Genomic DNA, 24,367 nt, shown 5'->3' with positions numbered 1-24,367 from the left:
GATTTACTCAAAAGGGTCATAACTGGTGACGAATCATGGGTATATGGTTATGATATCGAAACCAAAGCCCAATCGTCCCAATGGAAGAGCCCAGACGAGCCAAGACCGAAAAACAAAAATCGCCGAGCTGCAAAATAACTTGTAACTTACGCCACAACAAACAAAAGATGTTCCATGAAACTGGTACAGATGTTAGGGAAGAGTGTACCAATATAACAAAACAAAAAAAACGATAATCGGAAATATGTTGCCCGCGAAATTTGAAAAGTCACCTTACTTTTTGAACACACCTCGTATTTACGTGTTTTCTAAGAGTTTATATCAACCTAAATATGAGTACTTGAAAAAATAATAAAACCTATTAAAGGAATGGGATATCATACTTTCTCTCATAACGATGGTGTATTAGACCCCAGTGAAGCAAAAAATAATTCTATTATGATATTTGATGATGTAGCTTGTGAAAAACAAGACAACATAAGATGTTATTTTTGTATGGGTCGTCATAAGAATATTAATTCCTTTTATTTATGTCAAACATATACCCATATACCTAAACACTTGATTCGTGAAAATGCAAACTTTATAATAATGTTTAAACAAGATGATTTAAATATGCGACATATTTATAGAGATCATATTAATACAGATATGGGGTATGACACATTCGTGGAAAATTGTAAAAAATGTTGGGAGGATAAATTTGGATTCTTGCTTATAAGTAAAGATAACGATATGGATAATGGAAGATATAGGAAAGGTTTTGCATTTTATTTTGATTTAAAAAGTTATTGGATTTGGTATAAAAATAGATTAAAAATAAACATTTCCACAGTTTAACAACAGATTTCATTATACGCGGTACTCATAGAGTAAAAGGGTATACTAGATTCGTTGAAAAGTATGTAACAGATACAAAGAAGCGTTTCCGACCCTATAAAGTATATATATTCTTGATCAGGATCAATAGCGAAGTCGATTGAACGATGTCCGTCTGTCCGTCCGTCCGTCCGTATGAACGCTGAGATCTCAGGAACTATAGAACTCAGAAACAAAGTTGAGATTAAGCATGAAGATTCTTGAGGTCCCGGGACAGCGCAAGTTTATTACAGCATCCTGACACACCCACTATAACGCCCACAAATCGCAAAAAACTAAAATTGCTGAAATCTCAGGAATTATTGGAGTTAGAAAGTTGAAATTCAGAAAGTATAATATTTAGATGCCAGCGCATCTTATAGTAGTAATTCTATCCGGCCACACCCACCCATAAGCCCACAAGGTTCAAAAGAAGGTTTTCGGATTTTCAAGAAAATCCGATATCTCGGTAACTATAAAAAATAGAAAGTTCGGATTAAGCATGTAGGTTTTTATGATGCTCCCAATGCGAATTGTTTCTTTCCGATCAAGCCACCCCCACTCTAACGCCCACCAAACCCGAAAAACCAAAAACGCCAAAATCTCAAAAACTATAAGAGCTACAAAATTTTGCTTAAGAACACGTATTTAAGAGATGCCTGTGCAACTTTCAACGAAAATGCATCCGGCCACGCCTACTCTAACGCCCACAAGCCGCTGAAAACTGTGGCGTCAATAATATTATTATGAATGCCTTCGTTTGACCTTGTGTAACTTATTTCTGTTAATATCTATCGATTTACCAAAGATTTTTTAAATCGGAACAATATTTCGCTACTTATGAAGACATATAGCGTTTCCTCTTGTTTATTAATCTGACGATAGTCAATTACTAATCGCCATTTTTTCGTATCAGATCCGGGGAGTGATTTCTTCGGAACTAATAACAGTGGGCTATTATAGGCTGATACAGACGGTTCTACTATTTTATTCCCTATTAGTTTTTGTACCTGTACCTGTTCTATAATTTTTATGTAAACCGGTTCTTTACCCTTCAACCTTAGCTTTTGCTTGTAGAAATTGTTTGTAGTTATTGATTCGGTTTCGAGTCCGAATATATCACTGTACTGTGTGCATAAATCAGTTAATATTTGCTTGAACTGAGGTGGAAAATTTTTGGATAATTGAGATAAGACAGTTTCTTCTCTATTTTCTGGATTGTTTTGAACTATGTCACAGTTCGAAAGTGGTTCATATTTTAAACTGTGAATATTTACTATTTGGTCAGTACTGATTGTATTCAGTAATCGGACAAATGCATTTTTGGTTGTTGCGACTGTGTTCGCAACATAAATGCCATGTTGAATTTTCTAAATAGGTATTAGTATACTTTCTTCATCTAATGATCGATGAATCTCTCGGACCACTTGAGATCTTGCTGGTAGAATTATGGAATTATTACCAGAACTGTATGTTATAGGAACATAAATTGGAAAATTCAAATTATTTGGTCTTAGGATAAACCAATCTTCATAATAATTAAAGTCTAGTTGACAATTAAATTTCTTTATGAAATCAATGCCTATTATTCCTTCACATGGTATTGCAAAATGCAAATCTACTATATGAAAGTCGTGTAGAATTACCTCTTGGCCTATGCCTTAAATGTTTATTTTATTATTTTTCTGAATATTACGAAGGATGTCTGCACCAGTGTCAATTAAGAATACAAGTTTTCTGTTGGTTTCTGTATTTGTAAAGTTTACAAATATATTAAGACTAAGATTGATGGTGTGAACATTGTGGTTTACTGTTGAGTATCTGAAGGGTGAGAGTTTCCCGAATTATTCTGGGCAATTCTCACAGAATTATTTGTATTATTGTTATTGTGGCCTCGATTTGAGTTGCCACGGCCTCTTTGTTTCCTCCATATCGGCCTCGTCCATTACTGTAATAGTTGGAACTGCTGTAGTTGTTGTAATTATTATTACTACTACTATAGTTTCCTCTGAAGTTTCCACGTCCGCGGTTTTCACCACGCTGTGAATAATTTTTGAAATAAAGGACAGTATTAGGTTGTCCAGTTGCTTCCGTGCAACTGTTGACGAACTTGGATATGGCATCATTCATTGTGTTGAAGGTGCCAGCCTGCATGATGAGTTTTACCTTAAAAATTGCGCAGTTCTTAGTCATTGCCTTGACAGCATGCTGAATGGTTTAATTCCTTGCTAATTCTAGTGATAGTCCGTCTGATATATGTGCTCCTTCTAAGGCTTTCGTCATCTGCTTAACCTCTTGTGTGTATTGGTTTGCAGTTTTGTTGCGTAGCTGTAGGTTCATCAGTTTTGCTGACAATACTTCTACAGTTTCTCCCTTGATGTTGCATTTTAGTCTAGAAATCACCTCGGAAATTGTTGTTTCGTTTCCTATTAGATTTCTAGCGGCACCCTTTAGTTTTGTTTTTATTATGGAGACTGCGAGTTGTTCGCTCTCGCCCTTTATTGACTCTTGTTAGATTTTCCTTTTTACCATCGAAAACTGGTATCAGCTTGGATGCTGTATTTATGAAATCAATATTGGATTGTGCCATTGTGATAAGGTTGCTTGTCTCGCTAGGAGTATCACAATCTGTGCAACTATCTCGATCTGTGTATACCGCTGGAATAGTAAGATTATTTAAATCTTCCTCTTCTATTTTGGGGTTTACCTCTTCTAATTTTAATTCGTTCGTTTCAGCTGATTCTGCGTCAGGTGCAGTGTCTACTGCTATGGGAGTGTTTAGAACATTCGGTATTACTATTTCTAAACCGAATATTTCTTTAACCGATATTAACCGATATTAGATCGTAGTCGTATCAGAAGTTTAGATACCTGAGACAAATGATCTTGATTCAATCTCTCCCTGTGACCATGTATTAGTATTCGCGCTTCGTTAAAGTTCTCTACTAATATCTCAACATGTTTTCTGACTGTGATCTTCTGGATTGGTCTATTCTGGGTTAGTGACTTATACGATTTGTCAAAATTAGCTTTGCTATTGTTTATTTCTTTGTATAATTCATTCCAATCCATTATATCATGGGCATTGTACTTAGTTTAGGCTTTTTTTTTTAAATTATTTTTGTATACAATTATTTTTATTTTTATTTTTTTTTATTACATATATGTTGTATATTTAAACAATGTTGCTTATATTTTATCCAGGTCATTAGTCCGACTCATATATCTTTTCTTTAAACATCTATTATGCAGCTTATATATTTTATAAAATAAATTTGCGAACATTATGACAACAATGATTATTAAAAGTACATGTACCCAATATAAATCAATATTTTCGATTCTACTTTGTTTATGACATTGGCAGTGGAATGCACAGTTTTTATATTAAAAGTCATTTTTGTAGGTGGTACATATACCTTTATGTTATAATTTGGAATATAATTATTATTGTTTTCTTTTGAGGATTTGCTTATTGCATTACCTCTCATCTATCTTTACAGGTTTTTGCACTATGTTTTCCATAGCTTCACGACCTACACGACTAATTGGGCAGAGATGGTTCCGCTCAATTTTACAATTTATATTATGTTATATAAAAAAAATATGCATCGCAGTCCAATCAAAAAAATTAGGCAACGCAGTGCATGGGTTAATCCTGCGATGTTTCTCCTACCGGTCCGCGTCAGCTGGTCGTCGCCGGCTTGGCTATGCTGACGCTCCCTCGAAAGAGGGGCGATCGTGCCTCCCACGCTTAGTATCTGCTGTTGTTGTCCTGGGCCCTATGGGCTCAAGCGGGTGCCGGTGCTGGCTTCGCACAGGGCAACTTCTCCCACGGAGTAAGGGGCGGATGGCCTCTCACACTAGTTGTTTTTCCCTGTGTGTGTTTTTAGAGTGCAAACTGCTTAGTGGCCCTGGACAGTCGGCGGGGCAGCGGTCCTTCCTCCTCGGTATTTCCTTAGGTGATGGAGGTTTAGTATTTTTTTGGTTTATTAATTTTGTAACTGGGTGAGTTTTGATTGGTAGCTTGGGCTTTTTTATACTTGACTTTAGAAAGTCAATTTCACTTTGCAGCTTTACAGCTGTGGCCCATGGCGGGGGTGGTATGTTTGTATATAATAGCCACTTCAAGTGCGCTATCCTTTTTTGTATTTTATTTTTAACACTAGCCCGCCCCATCACACTCTACTCAATCAGATTTAAATTTTTTGTTTGATGTATTCCGGAGATTGCAGGATCGCAGGAGACACACGCCATAACACCTCCTATTCAACTCCGAGCTCTCCCGGTCGGTCCTTTGACAGCCTTGTGGTATCCCAAGTCCAGCGTGAATGAGTTACGTTAATATCCTGGGGCACAAAATATAATATATTTATTCTTCAGATTTCTCGATTCCTTCTGCTTCTTCTTTTTGTTAAACTGGTTTTTCTTTATGGCTCGCTTGTTGATTTTCTTTTTGAGTTTTTTTTTTTTGAGTTGTTAACGGTTTTGGGATCCAACAGTCAGCGCGCACGTCCTGTCATCTTCGGGTCCTGTCACGGTCGCCATGAAATATATAACAAATCCGTGATACTTTGTTTACTCTTTATTTAATGTTAAGGGAGCAGCAGTGGTGCCGCTCCCAGGCTTGAATTGATTGTGGCTTTACAATGTTCTTTTAAGTCTAGTAAAGGCTAAGTCTCGTTGCTGCGCTGCTCGCAGGCGGCGGCAGAAGACGGCTATCTATGTACTTATGTATATAAACATATCCCCTTCTATGTGAGGAGCGCGAGGGGTATGCACATGCGGTACGTTCATGCAATTATGCCGACGCTAGCACTTTCTGCGCGTGGCCTAAGCCATAGCGATCGGTTCATATACAATGCGTGCAGTTAATAATTTAACTTTACTTATATAATGATATTAAGGAAATGTCGAATTTTCTATTTCACAGCGTAGTTTTCTACTTGACGACTTCGCGATTTTTCAAAGAGTGAACTGCGTACGTAACTCTTCTTCTTAGTAAAAGATCTTCGGATTGATTATGCATTTTTACTCGAAAAATACTTCAAACGGATACATCTTTAGAGTTGCATCTTTATGTGAGTTGATGGCTTTCTGAACTGGAGCGACGTGTTTGTACCTTTTGGCTGGCTCACTTGTTGATAATTTAGATATAATCGACAAAATTGTACGGTTTACCCGCTTAATCTGTTGCTGTGGATTATACATTTTATGCACTTAGAGATTAAATTAATAGTCATACTCTCAACATGTGGGATCCAGAATTTCGAAGGTTTTGCAAGTAGCACTTAGGGCTCTTTAGGATTCTATACCATTGGAATTTCGCAGTCTTTCTGCGATGCGCAGTTTTTTGAGTACTATTGTGCCCATGGCTTACGGCGGACCAATTTACTTCAGCTTTAAGCATAATTTCCACCAGGTTACAAGCGGCTGGCGTCCTCCCAACTCTTATGCTCAGATCTAGACGTTCATTTTTAAATCTCGGACAGACAAAAACACATGTTCTGCGTCTGCGTTATCCGACTCGCAGAGTGGACATTGCGGATAGCGTTCATGCTTAAACCTGAGTTTTCTGCACCTCTTGCGTAGGGATTCAGCGGTGGCGACCCCTGTGCTACCTGCGCGGATATTAGCAGATTCCACTGCTAACAGGTCAATCGGTATGATTCCCGCTATTACCATTGCCGCGTCATGGGATACCGTGCGGAAGGCACAGCATACCAGCAGGGCACACAATCTCTGTACAGAGTCACCATCCTGCCTGTAGCTTTTATTTTTTTGTGACTCGGGCCCATATGGGAGCAAAATACATCAGCGTCGATGTGACAACGCTAAAGAGTAATCTACGTCTTGGTTGCCTCGGTCCCCGAGTGTTTCGCCATGAATCGCGAAATCGCGGCCGCCGTTCTACCTGCCTTGCCACAGGCGTATGCTAAATATTATTTAAAGGAATGCCGGTGGTCGATCATGACACCTAGGTATTTTAGACTTGGGCGGGAGTTAATTATGGCTTCTCCGATTCGTATGGTAGTCTCCACTTTCTGCCTGCAGCTTATTAGAACTGCCTCGGTCTTGTGCGCTCCCAGGGCATGACCCTTATAGTCGAGCCACTCGCTTGCTCGTTTCCCAGCTTCGTTGCAGATTTCCCCAGCGTCTGGGAGTTTTTTGGCCGTTGCTACTATGGCTACCAGAGAACGGCAAGGGTACACCCAGACAATAAGTGCACCCGAATCATTTGTGCCTTTTCGGCACTCAGAGTGTGATCGGCACCCTAAAATAAGAGCACCATATACCTTCTTTCCAGAAATACTCAGATCAGTTGAAGACACCCGAAACACTCAGATCAATTGAAGACACCCGAATCACTCATCCAAAAAACGTGGGTGTTTCAGACACTCCCTTCATTTGCTATAAGTGTTTTGAGTGTCTGTGCATTAGAATCATGTGTATAGAATTAAGAGGGTGACAAAAACGCAAACACACAAAACACTCAAAGCGATCGAAATGTATATGTGTGATTCGGGTGCCGAGAAAAGACACCCTTGACGTTCTCTGATGGCTACGTCATCCGCAAAGCCAATCAGTCGTGCTCCTTCCGGCATCATAATCCTAAAAATTCTGTCGTACATGACGTCCCACAGCAAAGGACCAAGGACTGATCCTTGGGGAACTCTCCCGGTGACCATGTGAGTGGCCTGCCCGGTTTCCGTTTCGTACAGAAGCAGGCGGTCTTCGAAATAGCTCGATATTACTCGCTGTATATACGCTAGGCATGTCGGCGATGGCCTGCTATATACCCAAAACAGTTTTGTGGCGAGTTTATATGCGAAGCCCCATGGGTTGGAGTCTATTTCATCACATATCCTGTTAAAACACCTACTTTTACTCTCTTTTATTGCGTTTTCCACGGCTCGTCTTCTTTCCCTGTAATTAATCTGTAGTGTCTCAAATTCGGGCCTTCCTCTTGATCGTTGATAAGCACGTCTTGCCCTGTGGCATTCTTTCCTGACTTCCGCAATGTCTCGATTCCACCAGTATGCAGGTCTTCTTCTTGAAGGGTTTTCCTTTTTTTCTGCATAGATGTGTCGCAGACTAGCCGCTTGTAGAGAGATCCTCGGACAAATGTGAGGTCAATGATGGAATTGGTGCCGGCTCTAGAGAAGGTCGGTTTCTTTCCAGAGTTAAGCTGTACTAGGTCAAGTGCAGCGAAGCTCTCAAGTAGCGCTTTTCCTCTCGCATTCGTCCGGGGTGATCCCCACTACGTGGCCCATGCATTAAAATCACCGGCAATTATGGTGAGACGACTTTCGTGGGCGTCTTCTGAAATCTCTTCGACCGCAGATATTGCCTAGCGAGGGTAAGGCTTGGGGGCAGGTAGCAGCTGTAGAAAGCTATATCATTCACATGAGCCCTGGCGAAGCAGTTTCCGCTATTCTTCCTGCTAATCTGGCGCCTTGGGTTTCCGCAGCTCCATATTGCTGATTTTTTGCTATTTTTCGCTAGCCATTCCCCGGAGTTTTTATTTCGGTATTACTCGCTTATGAGTGCCATGTCTAAACTTTGTTCGGTGACACTTTGCTCCAGGAACGATTGAGCAACCTCGCAGTGGTTTAGGTTTATCTGCAGGAACTTCATTTGCCCCTGAGCCCTTGCATAGCCTTCTTGAAGTACGGACATTTCCCACTCATTGTTGGGTGGTCGCAGTCTTCTTCTTTTTTGCAGAGCATGCAGCAGGTTTTGCATCCTCTGACTTGGTGCTCCATTACGCCGCAATTGTAGCAGCTTTTTGAGCAGTCCTCCTGGTTCCTGAAGTTCCCTGCTATGTGATTAAACTGCATACACTTAAAACACGTTTTGGGTGTTATCTTTGGGCGGACTCTGCCTTAAGTCCATCCTAGCCTGATTTTGCCCTTCTCCAAGAGCCGTCTTCCTATGTCAGGCATTACTCTTAGTGTGGCGGTTTGGGTGCCTCCACTGCGGATTCTGGCAGTTCCACATCAAACTGGGATTTAACCACACATAAAACGTCCATTTTGGACCGCCACCGCTCGGTGGTTTAAGGGTCGGAGACCTTGCTTAGGAGGATTAGCTGTGGGCCTGACAGCCTGTACTGCTTGTTTTTACTTTTTCAGGATATCAGGATCTTTGCTGTTTTCAGGATATCTGCATAGGACCCACCCGTGGAGGTTGCGAGGACTATCGCATCGTTCTGTGGCGGTCGCACCTTGGGCTTCCGTGCCTTCTTTTTCACCTGCTTCCACTCTTCTGGTTTCTTCACAGGTTTTTAGGGATTGCTGGTGTTCTCTGCCATAGCATGTTTCCCCTATTTTCTCCTTGGTTGGCTTCGCTTTCCGGCGCCTTATACATCGCCTTATTTGCTGGAAGTGCTATCGTTTTCGAGGTTTCTTGCCCTCTGGATCTCTTGCCGCTCGCGAGCACTTCTGCACAGGTTTTTTCTGCAGCCTCCTTTGTTTTTCCCTGCTCTTCGATTATGCTTTGTACCGCCGATAGGACTTCTCTTTGAAGGTAGTCAGTTTCATCGACTATCTCCCTCATTGGGTTTGTGATGGACCGCATTCCGTCCATTAGCTTCTTCAACTCCCTGGTCTTCGATCCTAGGCTAGTCAGCTGTATCAACACATCCCCATGCTCCTTATCAGCTTTTGGGCTGTCTTTTCCTGCTGCTGGGGGTGTACTAGGTTGCTTGCCATATCCCTCCACCCTATGTTCTGGCGATCTCGCCATTACACTGCTTTTTTTTTGGTGAAAAACACACGTTGTCCCTGGCAGCAACCAACGAAAACTTTTATTTCCACTCTTCTTCGGAAACGTATTGCTAGGCTGAACATTTTTTGGCTTGGAAGCCTCTTCGGCGACCATGTGCTGCTATAGCTTATCCAGAGCCGCCTCACACTCGCTCCAAAGGGAAAGCGAAGTATAGTCCAACTGTTCTTCCCACTTTCCCTTTGTTCCTGCTTCGACTTTGCTCATTATTAAACCTATCTCCGACACGGTCTTCCTGACTATAACACGACCTTGTGTTGCTCTGCCCAGTACAAGATTTGTCGTGAAACTTGGTTACCGATCTCTTTATTAATGCTCCTCTTTACTCTTATAATTACATATCATTTTTACTGTTCAAGATAAATTCAAGGCACTTGTGCCTTTAATTAGTTTGACGGAATAACACTACTCAAATTCTCTAGAGTTCAAGCTCTCTTTCGTACAAACCCAACCACTTGGATACCCATCAACGACGATCCTTTTACAACTTTTAAAGTACACGCTCTCTTCCGCTCAAGGTCAATAATCTTTTGCTTGCACGCACGACTCTCTTGCCGTCGTCACGCTCTTCCGCCAATTTCAAAATCTCTCGAACCTTGGGTACACTACGCACACTATCATGTAGATATTTATACACTCGCCTAGCTGTCAATGATTTGAACAAGTATCGGTCACTATATAGCACTTGGACAATTTCAAATGGTCCCTTAAGTGTTGGATCCAACTTCGTTTGGTGCCGCTCTACGTTTTTCAATAAAACAAGATCGCCATTTTCATGCCTTACGACATGAGCATGCTTTTTATCTATTATAGCCTTATCATACTGAGTGTTCTTATTCATACTTTCCTTAGATTCCTCTCTAGCCCTATTGAAATCTACTCGCAGTTCCTCATTTACAAGGAACATTCCCCCTTTCCCTTTGTTCCTGCATCGACTTTGCTCATTATTATACCTATTTCCGACACGGCCTTTCTGACTATAACACGTCCTTGTGTTGCTCTGCCCAATACAAAATATGTCGTGAAACTTGGTTACCAATCTCTTTATTTATGATCCTCTTTACTCTTATAATTACATATCCTATTTACTCTTGAAGACAAATTCAAGTGCACCCATTGTGCCTTTACGCGTTAGTTTGACGGGATAACACTTCTCAAATTCTCTAGAGTACAAACTCTCTTTCGTACAAACCCAACCACTTGGATACCCATCAACAATTAGCTTAGCAGGATAACTCCCTCTTTTTACAACTTTTAAAATACAGACTCTCTTCCGCTCAAGCTCAATCATCTTGTTGCCAATTCATTTATCATCAAAACAACATTTTAGCACGCTACTCACATACAATCCAGAGTAGTACGCTCTTTTCTGCATAAAATCTCTCTCCTCTGCGCCCCTCTTAGGTCACAGATATTTTGCTTGCACGCACGACTCTCTTGCCGTCGTCAAGTTCTTTCGCCAATTTCAAAATCTCTCGATCCTTAGGTACACTACGCACACTATTATGTAGATATTTATACACTCGTCTAGCTGACGACCCTTGCCGTCGTCAAGCTCTTCCGCCAACTTCAAAATCTCTCGAACCTTAGGTACACTACGCACACTATCATGTTGATATTTATATACTCGTCCAACTGTTAATGATTTTAACAAGTATCGGTCACCATCTAGCAATTGCACAACTTGAAATGGTCCCTTAAATGTTGGATCCAACTTCGTTTGGTGTCGCTTTTCGTTTTTCAATAAAACAAGATCGTCATTTTCATGCCTTACTACATGCTGAGTGCTCTTCTTCATACTTTCCTTAGATTCCTTTCTAGCCCTATTGAAATCTACTCGCACTTCCTCATTTACAGGGAGCATTCCCAAGGGCCTCGCTTCTTTGCCAATCATCAACTATGAGGCACTATGCTTAGTTACTCGGTTCATGGTACAATTTATTGCCAATTGTACTTCGCCCAATGCCTCCTGCCATGATCGTTCGCTCGTCCCAGAGCCGTCAGGATGCTCTTTAGCACACTCATGACACGCTCCACCTGACCATTTGCTCTACTGATACCCGTCGCTACTACACGGAGGTCAATTTTATTTACTATTTACTATGTTAAAGAAAAAAAGAAAGACCTACGAAAACTTTTATTTCCACTCTTCTTCGGGGAACGTATTGCTAGGCTGAACATTTTTGGGCTTGGAAGCCTCTTCAACGACCTTGTGCTGCTATAAAGCTTATCCAGAGCCGCCTCACACTCGCTCCAAAGGGAAAGCGAAGTATAGTCCAACTGTTCTTCCCACTTTCCCTTTGTTCCTGCTTTCTCGACTTTGCTCATTATTAAACCTATCTCCGACACGGTCTTCCTGACTATAACACGACCTTGTGTTGCTCTGCCCAGTACAAGATTTGTCGTGAAACTTGGTTACCGATCTCTTTATTAATGCTCCTCTTTACTCTTATAATTACATATCATTTTTACTGTTCAAGATAAATTCAAGGCACTTGTGCCTTTAATTAGTTTGACGGAATAACACTACTCAAATTCTCTAGAGTTCAAGCTCTCTTTCGTACAAACCCAACCACTTGGATACCCATCAACGACGATCCTTTTACAACTTTTAAAGTACACGCTCTCTTCCGCTCAAGGTCAATAATCTTTTTGCTTGCACGCACGACTCTCTTGCCGTCGTCACGCTCTTCCGCCAATTTCAAAATCTCTCGAACCTTGGGTACACTACGCACACTATCATGTAGATATTTATACACTCGCCTAGCTGTCAATGATTTGAACAAGTATCGGTCACTATATAGCACTTGGACAATTTCAAATGGTCCCTTAAGTGTTGGATCCAACTTCGTTTGGTGCCGCTCTACGTTTTTCAATAAAACAAGATCGCCATTTTCATGCCTTACGACATGAGCATGCTTTTTATCTATTCTAGCCTTATCATACTGAGTGTTCTTATTCATACTTTCCTTAGATTCCTCTCTAGCCCTATTGAAATCTACTCGCAGTTCCTCATTTACAAGGAACATTCCCCCTTTTCCCTTTGTTCCTCTGCATCGACTTTGCTCATTATTATACCTATTTCCGACACGGCCTTTCTGACTATAACACGTCCTTGTGTTGCTCTGCCCAATACAAAATATGTCGTGAAACTTGGTTACCAATCTCTTTATTTATGATCCTCTTTACTCTTATAATTACATATCCTATTTACTCTTGAAGACAAATTCAAGTGCACCCATTGTGCCTTTACGCGTTAGTTTGACGGGATAACACTTCTCAAATTCTCTAGAGTACAAACTCTCTTTCGTACAAACCCAACCACTTGGATACCCATCAAAAATTAGCTTAGCAGGATAACTCCCTCTTTTTACAACTTTTAAAATACAGACTCTCTTCCGCTCAAGCTCAATCATCTTGTTGCCAATTCATTTATCATCAAAACAACATTTTAGCACGCTACTCACATACAATCCAGAGTAGTACGCTCTTTTCTGCATAAAATCTCTCTCCTCTGCGCCCCTCTTAGGTCACAGATATTTTGCATGCACGCACGACTCTCTTGCCGTCGTCAAGTTCTTTCGCCAATTTCAAAATCTCTCGATCCTTAGGTACACTACGCACACTATTATGTAGATATTTATACACTCGTCTAGCTGACGACCCTTGCCGTCGTCAAGCTCTTCCGCCAACTTCAAAATCTCTCGAACCTTAGGTACACTACGCACACTATCATGTTGATATTTATACACTCGTCCAACTGTTAATGATTTTAACAAGTATCGGTCACCATCTAAATGTTGGATCCAACTTCGTTTGGTGTCGCTTTTCGTTTTTCAATAAAACAAGATCGTCATTTTCATGCCTTACTACATGCTGAGTGTTCTTCTTCATACTTTCCTTAGATTCCTTTCTAGCCCTATTGAAATCTACTCGCACTTCCTCATTTACAGGGAGCATTCCCAAGGGCCTCGCTTCTTTGCCAATCATCAACTATGAGGCACTATGCTTAGTTACTCGGTTCATGGTACAATTTATTGCCAATTCTACTTCGCCCAATGCCTCCTGCCATGATCGTTCGCTCGTCCCAGAGCCGTCAGGATGCTCTTTAGCACACTCATGACACGCTCCACCTGACCATTTGCTCTACTGATACCCGTCGCTACTACACGGAGGTCAATTTTATTTACTATTTACTATGTTAAAGAAAAAAAAGAAAGACCTACGAAAACTTTTATTTCCACTCTTCTTCGGGAACGTATTGCTAGGCTGAACATTTTTGGGCTTGGAAGCCTCTTCAACGACCTTGTGCTGCTATAGCTTATCCAGAGCCGCCTCACACTCGCTCCAAAGGGAAAGCGAAGTATAGTCCAACTGTTCTTCCCACTTTCCCTTTGTGCCTGCTTCGACTTTGCTCATTATTAAACCTATCTCCGACACGGTCTTCCTGACTATAACACGACCTTGTGTTGCTCTGCCCAGTACAAGATTTGTCGTGAAACTTGGTTACCGATCTCTTTATTAATGCTCCTCTTTACTCTTATAATTACATATCATTTTTACTGTTCAAGATAAATTCAAGGCACTTGTGCCTTTAATTAGTTTGACGGAATAACACTACTCAAATTCTCTAGAGTTCAAGCTCTCTTTCGTACAAACCCAACCACTTGGATACCCATCAACGACGATCCTTTTACAACTTTTAAAGTACACGCTCTCTTCCGCTCAAGGTCAATAATCTTTTGCTTGCACGCACGACTCTCTTGCCGTCGTCACGCTCTTCCGCCAATTTCAAAATCTCTCGAACCTTGGGTACACTACGCACACTATCATGTAGATATTTATACACTCGCCTAGCTGTCAATGATTTGAACAAGTATCGGTCACTATATAGCACTTGGACAATTTCAAATGGTCCCTTAAGTGTTGGATCCAACTTCGTTTGGTGCCGCTCTACGTTTTTCAATAAAACAAGATCGCCATTTTCATGCCTTACGACATGAGCATGCTTTTTATCTATTCTAGCCTTATCATACTGAGTGTTCTTATTCATACTTTCCTTAGATTCCTCTCTAGCCCTATTGAAATCTACTCGCAGTTCCTCATTTACAAGGAACATTCCCCCTTTCCCTTTGTTCCTGCATCGACTTTGCTCATTATTATACCTATTTCCGACACGGCCTTTCTGACTATAACACGTCCTTGTGTTGCTCTGCCCAATACAAAATATGTCGTGAAACTTGGTTACCAATCTCTTTATTTATGATCCTCTTTACTCTTATAATTACATATCATTTTTACTGTTCAAGATAAATTCAAGGCACTTGTGCCTTTAATTAGTTTGACGGGATAACACTTCTCAAATTCTTATAATTACATATCCTATTTACTCTTGAAGACAATTTTAAATGCACCTCTTGTGCCTTTACGCATTAGTTTGACGGGATAACACTTCTCAAATTCTCTGGAGTACAAGCTCTCTTTCGTACAAACCCAACCACTTGGATACCCATCAACGACCATCTTTTTACAACTTTTAAAGTACATCTGGTTGCCAATTCATTTATCATCAAAACAACATTGTAGCAGGATACTCACATACAATCCAGAGTATTACGCTCTATTCTGCATAAAATCTCTCTCCTCTGTGCCCCTCTTATGTCACAGATCTTTTGCTCTGGTTTCTATGAACTTACTGGTACTTCCACGATATTCGGTGTTTCCAAGATGTTTTATAAATGTTTCATAGAGGCGGTGATCCTTAAATGATGTGGATAGTGCTCCATAGATGCTTCATAGATGGCCAGTTGCTTGCTCCCGCTTGTGCCACTGTTTCCTGTGCTGAGTCCACTACTAGTCTTCTAATTGCTCCGAATATGATGTGGGCTCGTCTCGCGTCTGGTGTTGGGTAAAGTTGCAATAAGTACTCCACTTGATTGATGCACTCGAATAGTCTACCTGGAGTCCCATCAAAATATTGTAGCTCCTTCAGTTGACTTAATAATTGATTCAGATGAATCTCCGATAGTAGTTGTGGTGAAGTCATCTTTTATGTTGGTTTTTATTTTTTCACAAAGTTTTTAGTTTTTCTTTTGAATGTTTTTTATTTTACAAAAATGGGTTTTGGTTCTTTGTAAAATTTACTTTATTAATTTTGAATTACTTTGTTGAGTTTTATAAAATTGTGAATGGGTTTCATTTATTTTATTTGTAAAATTTTATTCACTTGTAAGATTTTGTTAAATGTCTTTGCTAGGTATTTCATTCATATCACTTGTGGAATTTTTGTTCACTTGTAAAATTTTAGAATGGGTTTTCTGCGCATTTTTTCATTTATTTCACTTGTAAAATTTTGTTTACTTGTAGAATTTTAAGTAAATGTCTTTGTTGGGTTTTCTTTCACTTGTAAATGAAATAAAATGTTTTTGTATTTTAAAATTTTAGTGAATGTCTGCGATTGCGGTTCACGGTTCTGGGATTAGGGTCTGCGACTACGTTTTGTCACGGTTCTGCGATTAAGGATCGCGATTCTTTTGCGGATCTCAAGTTTACACTTCGCCGGTCAAGGATACTAGTTGTTTAGTAGTCCAGTTCTGACCATTACCGAATTTTATTGAAATCCTACCGACTGCGCCAATAACATATTTCGTATAAGGAATCTGAATAAAAAAACACTATTTCTCTATTATACCACTATTTTACACACTATTTTAAGTTGAACTCACTGACATATTACGAACAAGTAGTATGTCTCAAGCTGAACTCTGAGTTTTAAACTAAACTTCACTATTCTGTGAACTGTCAAGAACTGATTTGATTTTATGTTTTAATTTTTAATGAAGCCTTGGTTTTGGGCTTTCACATTTCTTATGTTCTCTGAGAGAACTTTCTCAAAGCTAAGCTTAATTCTCTTGTATTCAAGTTCATTTCCCTTGAATACAAGATTGCTCTTTCTAAATGTCCTTAGCACGACTCCTACTCTGGCTTTAATCGGTTGTGGAACATTTTGTTTTGAATGTTTAGTCTAAGCTAGAGTCTGGTAATAAGACTGTTTTGTTTTCGATCTGCAGTATGGGAAAGAATTTGGGCACTGCGATCTCTCTGTGTTTATTTTGAAAGTCTGGGAAAGTTTACTTTAGAATTTTCCACTGTCGATTGGCTTAACATATATGTATGGATAATTTCAACTCTTGATTAAGTTTACAAATAAGTATAGGAAATTTCCACTCTTGATTAAGCTTACAAATATAATTTATCCATTCCTTACTTATGTTTAACGTGGAGGTGACGAGGTTACAGATATGTCACTATATATATGAAAAGCATCTTTATCGTCATTTAAATATTTTTCCTTTTTTTATGAGAATTATATATTTTCCTGGCAAGGTGTACCTACGTCAACATTTCCCATGCCTGCTCAATCCGTATCTGAGAAATTAAAAAGAAGTATTTCACAGCTCCAAGAGGTTGGTGGAAAAACTTCAGCAAACATATCGATCTTCGATGACACTATCGATTTGAAATAAATTCACGATCATATGAAACGCACAAAATCATCGGCAAAAGAGAACAAGCTTCGTCATTTTCATGGCATAAAGCATATTTTTCCGTTGATGTCGCAAATATATTTAAAGATAGAATATGCTAGATAAAATGTAAAGTAAGCTATATTTCAAGCTATAAGTGAAATGCAAATCTTACAAGCTTTTCCAATTTCAAATAGAACAATCTTATAATAAGCTTAAATGGCAACACTGCTACTTGATGCCCTTAATACGTTTGATGGCAAAGTAGGTTTCAACCTGGGGCGAACGTAACAGCGTAATCAGATATCGAAACGTATCTGAACAACGTAAACATCACAAATGCGATAATATGAACAGCACAAATATCGATGACCTTCTAGTCCCGATCTCGAGGAATTTAAGAAAATGATCCTTAAGAGGGAACAAGTTCTTTCGCGCCTTAACAAGGCGCTTCCGTTTATCACCTCAGTTATTGCCACTATTCGTAATGAGAGTATCGAACCCATATATTCAAAGCTACACCCCATTAATACAGAAATCAAATGGTTAAGGATGGCTTTATCAGACCTCTCAGGTCGCCATTTAACATTCAAACGTGGGTTGTTGACAAAAAAGGGTCTGATGCCGACGGTTATCGACTTCAGAAAACTGAATGAGCAAACGACATCCGATCGTTATCCTATGCCAAGCATTCCTATGATTCTAGCTAGCTTAGAAAAGGCAACAATTATTACCACCCTTGAATTATACCATCATGGTACTTCCAGATTTATTTTGGCAAAAAAGACCGTGAGCAAAGAGCTTTATCCGTGAACGAAGGAAAGTATCGTTCTCCGCGAACAAATAAGAAGAACTTGTTATGTCTATGTAGACGACTTGGTAATGTTTTTCGAAAATGCTGCCGACTATGTAAGGCACATTGACAAAGTTCTTAAAAAAATGCCTGTGTGAGACCAACATGAAAAAGAGACCAAAAAAAAATTCTTCCGCGAAAACCGGGCCAAGACCGACCTCGAAAAGGTAATATCCATTGGAGAGTACACTGAACCAGTCTATCAGTGTACATTAGAGGTGCTCAAAATCACCTTACGGCAGAGCATTTACTAAAAAAAATACAGGGAAGCGTTCACATATTTATTGAATTTTTGTTTTGGCTTGAGCTGTGCAATAACACATTCATCACTAACCTTAATGAATGAATCCCACTGCAAGTGTTCGGGGAAGTTCCAGAAAAAAACAAAAATAAATTTTATTGCTGTTGGAAGATTAAAAATGGTTAGTGTAATATCGCCGCGAGCGCTAAATGCATTTTCGAAAGCGAATGAGCTCTTAGAGCATAGGCGTTGAGCACTAGAAAAACAAGAGAGTATCGCTATAGTCGAGTGCCGCGACTATAAGATACCCGTTACTGTTTTACACAATTTTAAAATATTCATTTTGCTAGTGGAAATTACCCAAGCGCAACCTATTGTCGGAGAAAGCATGTCGAGTAACTGATAGTGACGTCACTGCCTTATAACCTAAATTTCTTCATAAGTAGCGAAAAATGTTCCGATTTGAAAAATCGTTGGTAAATCGATAGATATTAACATAAATAAGTTATACAAGGCCAAACGAAGGCATTCATAATATTATTATAGACGCCACAGTGTTCCGCGGTTTGTGAGCGTTAGAGTGGGCGTGGCCGGACTCGTTGGAAACTCGTTGGAAGTGGCAGTGGCAACCCTAAAATACGTATTGTTAGGCCTAACTTTTTAGCTCCTTTAGTTTCGGAGATTTTTGCAATTTTGGTTTTTCGGGTTTTGTGGGCGTTAGGGTGGGCGTGGCTAGATGAAAAATAAAACAATTCGCAATTGGGGCATCATAAAAATCTACATGCTTAATCCGAACTTTCTACTACACTTTTAGTTACCGAGATATCAGGTTGTCTTGAAAATGCGAATGCGTGTGGCCAGATAATAGTACCACTAAAAGATGCGCTGGCATCCAAAGTTTATACATACTGAATTTCTAGCTCTACACTTTCTAGCTCTAACAGTTCCCGAGATTTCAGCGATTTTAGTTCTTCGCGATTTGTGGGCGTTAGAGTGGGCGTGGCAGGATGCTGAAATAAACTTTCGCTGTCCCGGGATCTCAAGAATCTTCATGCTTAATCTCAACTTTGTATCTGCTATAGTTCCTAAGATCTCAGCATTAAATCGACGGACGGTCAGGCGGATGGACGGACGGACAGACGGACAGACGGACAGACGGACAGACGGACAGACGGACATGACTCAATCGACTTTGCTAATGATTAAGAATATATATACTTTATAGGGTCGGAAACGCTTCCTTCTATCTGTTACATACTTTTCAACGAATCTAGTATACCCTTTTACTCTACGAGTAACGGGTATAAAAATCAAAGGTTAGTGAAAACGCTGAATGGTGAAGCGAGGGCTACAGTTTAATCACAGCTAATGGAGCAACTGATCCAGAGTCAAGTGGAGGCCAGTAACAGTGAGAAGTATGGACAAAGCAAATCAGAGCGCAAGTTACCGCTGATGTCTTGCAGATGACATCACCTCCACCCAAACCCCCTCGGACAATGACCCACTAACGGCGGTGCCGTTCAACACGGACATCGAACAGTCGACGCAGAGGAATCCCAAAGCTGAATCTTGTAAACAACTGGGCCACAGACAATCGGCCGAAAACGCTGACCTACGCTATTTCGCAAACACAGCATAAGTACCCCACTCTAAAATTAGCGAGAATAAAAATCAGTCTTATAACGACACCAAAAGAAGGCAGATCATGTTTATTAAAATACAAATTGAATTTACCAACCAAAAACCCAAACAGAAGACAGCCTGTTCCGGACCATCGACACAATTCGTGTACTAATCCTGCGGGTGCAGTGTTGAAGGGTTCTTTCGGGATAGCCAAGACAAGGCCATAAAGATCCCGAATGAAGGACGTCAACTGCGAAGGTTGTCCCCGGACTTTAACGACGAAAGAGTCATGCATGTAAGGGGTGTATGTGTGCCACCTTGCCAGAGGACCGACTGGAAGCCAACGAATAAGCATTCAAGTACACAGGATTATTTTTGTTTGTTCGTTTTGTTAGTTGCACGTGACGATTGGACTTCGCATTGAAAAAAGGGCGGTGTCATTGTTGACCTCTTCAATTACGAAGGCCATTCAGTTGGAGATGGCTATGATTCCTTCATCGAGGCTATTAGGAACTTCTAGAACCGACGAGGACTGGTGGTCAAGATAAAAAGTGATGGGAAATATTTCGTTGGAGCCCAATCGAGAGGGCCCAAGATTCAACGAGGTTTTCGAGCTAAAGAACATCGAGGGTGAGCAGTGGTCGAGCTTTCGAGGTGTTCATCTGATATTCGGCCATACCACGCCGAGAGTGGAAACGAGGCATCGTGGAGAAAGTGTTTACTGGAGTAGATGAAATGCCCATACGAGCGGCGACACGGACTTTCGAGCGAGCAAGGATACTCGTTGTTACTCCGATCTGAGAGTCTTCTTAGATCAATTTTTTTTTTCAGTTCACAATTTGATCAAACAGATTTTATAAATTTATTTTTTAATGATTTTTATTAGGATGAGATATGTGTATGCTAAGAAACAATGATAGTACAAGTCTAAAAAAAACTTTGAAATTTCGAATCACTGACTTACTTTTACTATGCACTTGACTTTTTGATTAAGACGTGCTAGTTGATCTACAATATTGGTATTGCTTTTTATGATGAGTATCCGACCCTTTTCATGAGAGAGAGAAAACGGAGAAGAGGCTGATCTAACGCGAAACGCCCTATACGAAAATATATACATATATTAACCCGATCACAAATAGAATAATTTAACGTTTTGTAAATTTATCAAATTGGTGTTTGCTTTGCCTGGGAACTTACTTTACGGGAATTAACATTACAAGCCTTATACACAATAAAAATAATTTGTGTAGTGTTCAGAAGTTGCACTTTCTCAAACAGTCGTTGCAAGTAAATCGCGACAAAGGCATCTGTCAAATGCAGCTCACGGAGGGAAATTACGAAGTGGCTTAGGGAATGATGATCAAGAGGTACAATAATTCTCGCCTCGTTTTCACACTCCAGATGAACGCCATCTACGCATTGCCCAGGCTGCAAAATAATAATACTGATTTAATACGGTCGATGCTAAGCACGGTCAATGTTTCAAGCCTTGGTCGGGGAATCGCACCATCGGTTGGCGCATTACGTAGCATCTAAGTTACCCAAGGAGACCCACAACTCTTGGGAGCACAATCAAGGAAGCGGTACCACCGTTCCGTCTTAAAAGATTTTGGAAAACGACTCCCATCCTGGCCCAGGATCTACCATCCCGAGCAAAGCGCGTGCACAGTGCACAGGAGGACATTATGCGTCCTAGATGCGCCTGTTACTGCTGTGGCGGTGACCATATCTTGCGACCATGCACAACCTTTTGGGCCGTAGACTGCTACCAATGGAAGTATATGGTAAATAGGCCTAAATGATGTGTAAATTTTTTAAGTAATTCGCATGTCCTTTCGCGATGCACTGGCTTTATTGCCAGTCAAGTTTTGGGACATACTATTACATTATAACATTATAAATTATAACGGATTGTACTCATGAACAATAGCAAGATGGGCTTAGAGCTCAAAAATTATGCTAAATAAAAGATTTTAAAATTCACATTTCAATGCATTGAAGCCAATGTTTGAATTATATTATTTTGGGCGTTAGAGGGTCATCTCTAAAATACTTATTCTTAAGAACAACTTTCTAGCTCTTAGAGTTCCCGAGATTTTCGTATTTTTGCTTTTTCGGGAAAAATAAATTCGCATTGGGAGTATCATAAAAACCTATATGCTTTTTCTCGATTTGTGGGCGTTAGAGTAGGCGTGGCAGTATGCTGTAATAAACTTGCGCTGCGTATGGACTTCAAGAATCTTCATGCTTCATCTGAACTTTGTTTCTCTTATAGTTCCTGAGATCTCAGCGTTCATACGGACAGACAGATATTTCGGGTATATTTTTATACCCGTTACTCATAGAGTAGAAGGAAGGTAGAAGGAAGCGTTTCGAAATTACTCACAGAAATAAAAGATGACGTCCATATTAAGAGTAGAGTAAAAGAGTATACTAGATTCGTTAAAAAATATGTACCAGGTAGAAGTAGCGTTTCCGACCCTATAAAGTATTTCTTGATCAGGATTAATAGTGAAGTCGATTAAGCCATTTCCATCTGTCAGATACATAGTTAAGAGTCCATACGCAGCGCAAGTTTAATTCACCATCCTTCTACGCCCACACAAATCACAAAAAACTAAAGTCCCTGAAATCTCAGGAACTATTATAGCTAAAAAGTTAGGCTAAGGAATACTTAGAGATGACATGACACGAGTTTTTATTTGGCCACGCCGTCTATAACGCACACAACTCGTGGAAAAGTGTTGCGTCCATAATATTATAATGAATGTCTTCGCTTGACATAGTATAACATTTTTTTGTCAATATCTATCGATTTACCAAATATTTTTCAAATCTGAACTTTATTTTGCTATTTATGAGGAAATGTAGGTTATAAGGCCTCATATGGACAGTGACGTCATCATCATTAAGTAAACAAGGTTTTTTAACAAGAGGTGGCGCTAAATTCTAATATTTTAAAAATTTGTAAAACAGTAACGGATATTTTATAGTCGAGTATAGCGTTCCTTCTTATTGTTATTGTTAAGATTCATATTAAAATTAATAAAACCAAAACCACTCGTAAAAATAATTTACCTTATTTAACCATTACTAATATTATTTATTTAATTATTTATTTATACTTATAATTATTAATCTATACGTTGTGTACTTTTCCCTGTGGTACCCAGGTTAGGGAATTATGAAATGAATTCAAATTTTGTATAAAGATTTTGGGAAGTTTCATTATTTGAAAACACTGCTGTTTGATGAGGCTGCTGGAATGCGGCCTGGATGCTGTGAACCAAACTGGACAAGATATCTCGATAATCATTTAATAGTAATAATCTATTCTGACTCACGGCGCAGGTGGATTGAACGCAGTATGGACACAGATTCCCCCACGTTCGAGGAATTCTACAAGTTTCTAGATTCTAGATGCTTGCTACTGGTGGCAAGACAACAAGAAAAATCGAAAAACATAAAAGGATTACCAAAGCAATGGTTGCAATTGAAGGCGGTAGATGCAACATATGTAAATCCACAGAACACACTATTTATGGTCAGCAGTTTCTAAATTTACCCGGATTGCAAAGGCAAAATTTTGCAAAGGAAAAATCCCAGGGCTATAACTGTTTGCGATCTAGTCATAGGGTCAACAGGTGCAGTCTACATGCCTTTGTAAATATTGCAAAAAATAATAACTTTCTTTTTCATGTGCACGGACAAACACACACTGCTTGCCACTACCCAAGTGGTAGGGTAGAATTAACGAGACACCAACGCAAGACAAGAAACTTCGGTGACTCTCAGCCATTTGGCCCAAGGAGCGGGAACTTCAGCAGTTATATGTTCACCAGGCACTGCAAACTATTCAGAGGAAAAGGATATCAAGCGAAGTACACCACCTACGACCATGGTGTTTGTTAAGAACTTAAATCGTGATTCCATAACATGTCATGTTTTGTTGAATACGGGCTCTGAACTGTCGTAAGTATCCGATGTATCCAACCTCTCGGATAGACGACACGTTCCGCATCAAAAATCTTTGTTACTGAAACATTTTCGGTAAAAGTAGACATGACAAGGAGATGCTTGTCCAAGCCCACGTGCTAGGCAAGATCAAAGAAGGCTTTGAAAAAGCAAAATATCAACTCATCGGTTGAAATGTACTTTCTCACCAAGCACAGTCGCGATGATAACGGGAAGTATATAGTAGAGGTTTCATTTAACTAAAATCCTAAATATGCAGACACTCTACAAGGTGTGCATTCTCAACGCATTTCCAATTATTTACAGTCAATTATGGTACTTCGTTGACATACCACGCAGAACTAGCCGCAAATCCTGAATGCACAAAACAACAAGTGCTAACCGACGTTTCAAGAATATTTGATCCCCTTGGACTTCTAGCTCCCATTGCAAATCTCGAAAACCTGAGGCCTACTCTGTATATACGCTGGGATCTTGGGGATTATAAGTGATGAAAACTTG

General features: G+C 39.9%; 1 long non-coding RNA gene across 2 annotated transcripts; it reads right to left on the bottom strand.

The window, feature by feature from the left end:
• Positions 1-14,885: 14,885 nt before the first annotated feature.
• Positions 14,886-16,780, bottom strand: LOC108116722. Of its 2 annotated transcripts, none has more exons than XR_001772856.2 (2): positions 15,244-16,780; positions 14,886-15,192 (listed from the first exon to the last, which is right to left on the bottom strand). It is a non-coding gene; the product is annotated as an uncharacterized LOC108116722 (long non-coding RNA). The 2 variants fall into 2 exon arrangements; XR_001772857.2 differs by having other exon boundaries at positions 14,886-15,178.
• Positions 16,781-24,367: the final 7,587 nt, after the last annotated feature.

This window comes from Drosophila eugracilis, unplaced genomic scaffold (genome assembly GCF_018153835.1).
Source record: "Drosophila eugracilis isolate 14026-0451.02 unplaced genomic scaffold, ASM1815383v1 contig_647, whole genome shotgun sequence".
Classification (NCBI taxonomy): Eukaryota; Metazoa; Arthropoda; class Insecta; order Diptera; family Drosophilidae; genus Drosophila; species Drosophila eugracilis.
This window is presented reverse-complemented; position numbering and strand designations above follow the sequence as displayed.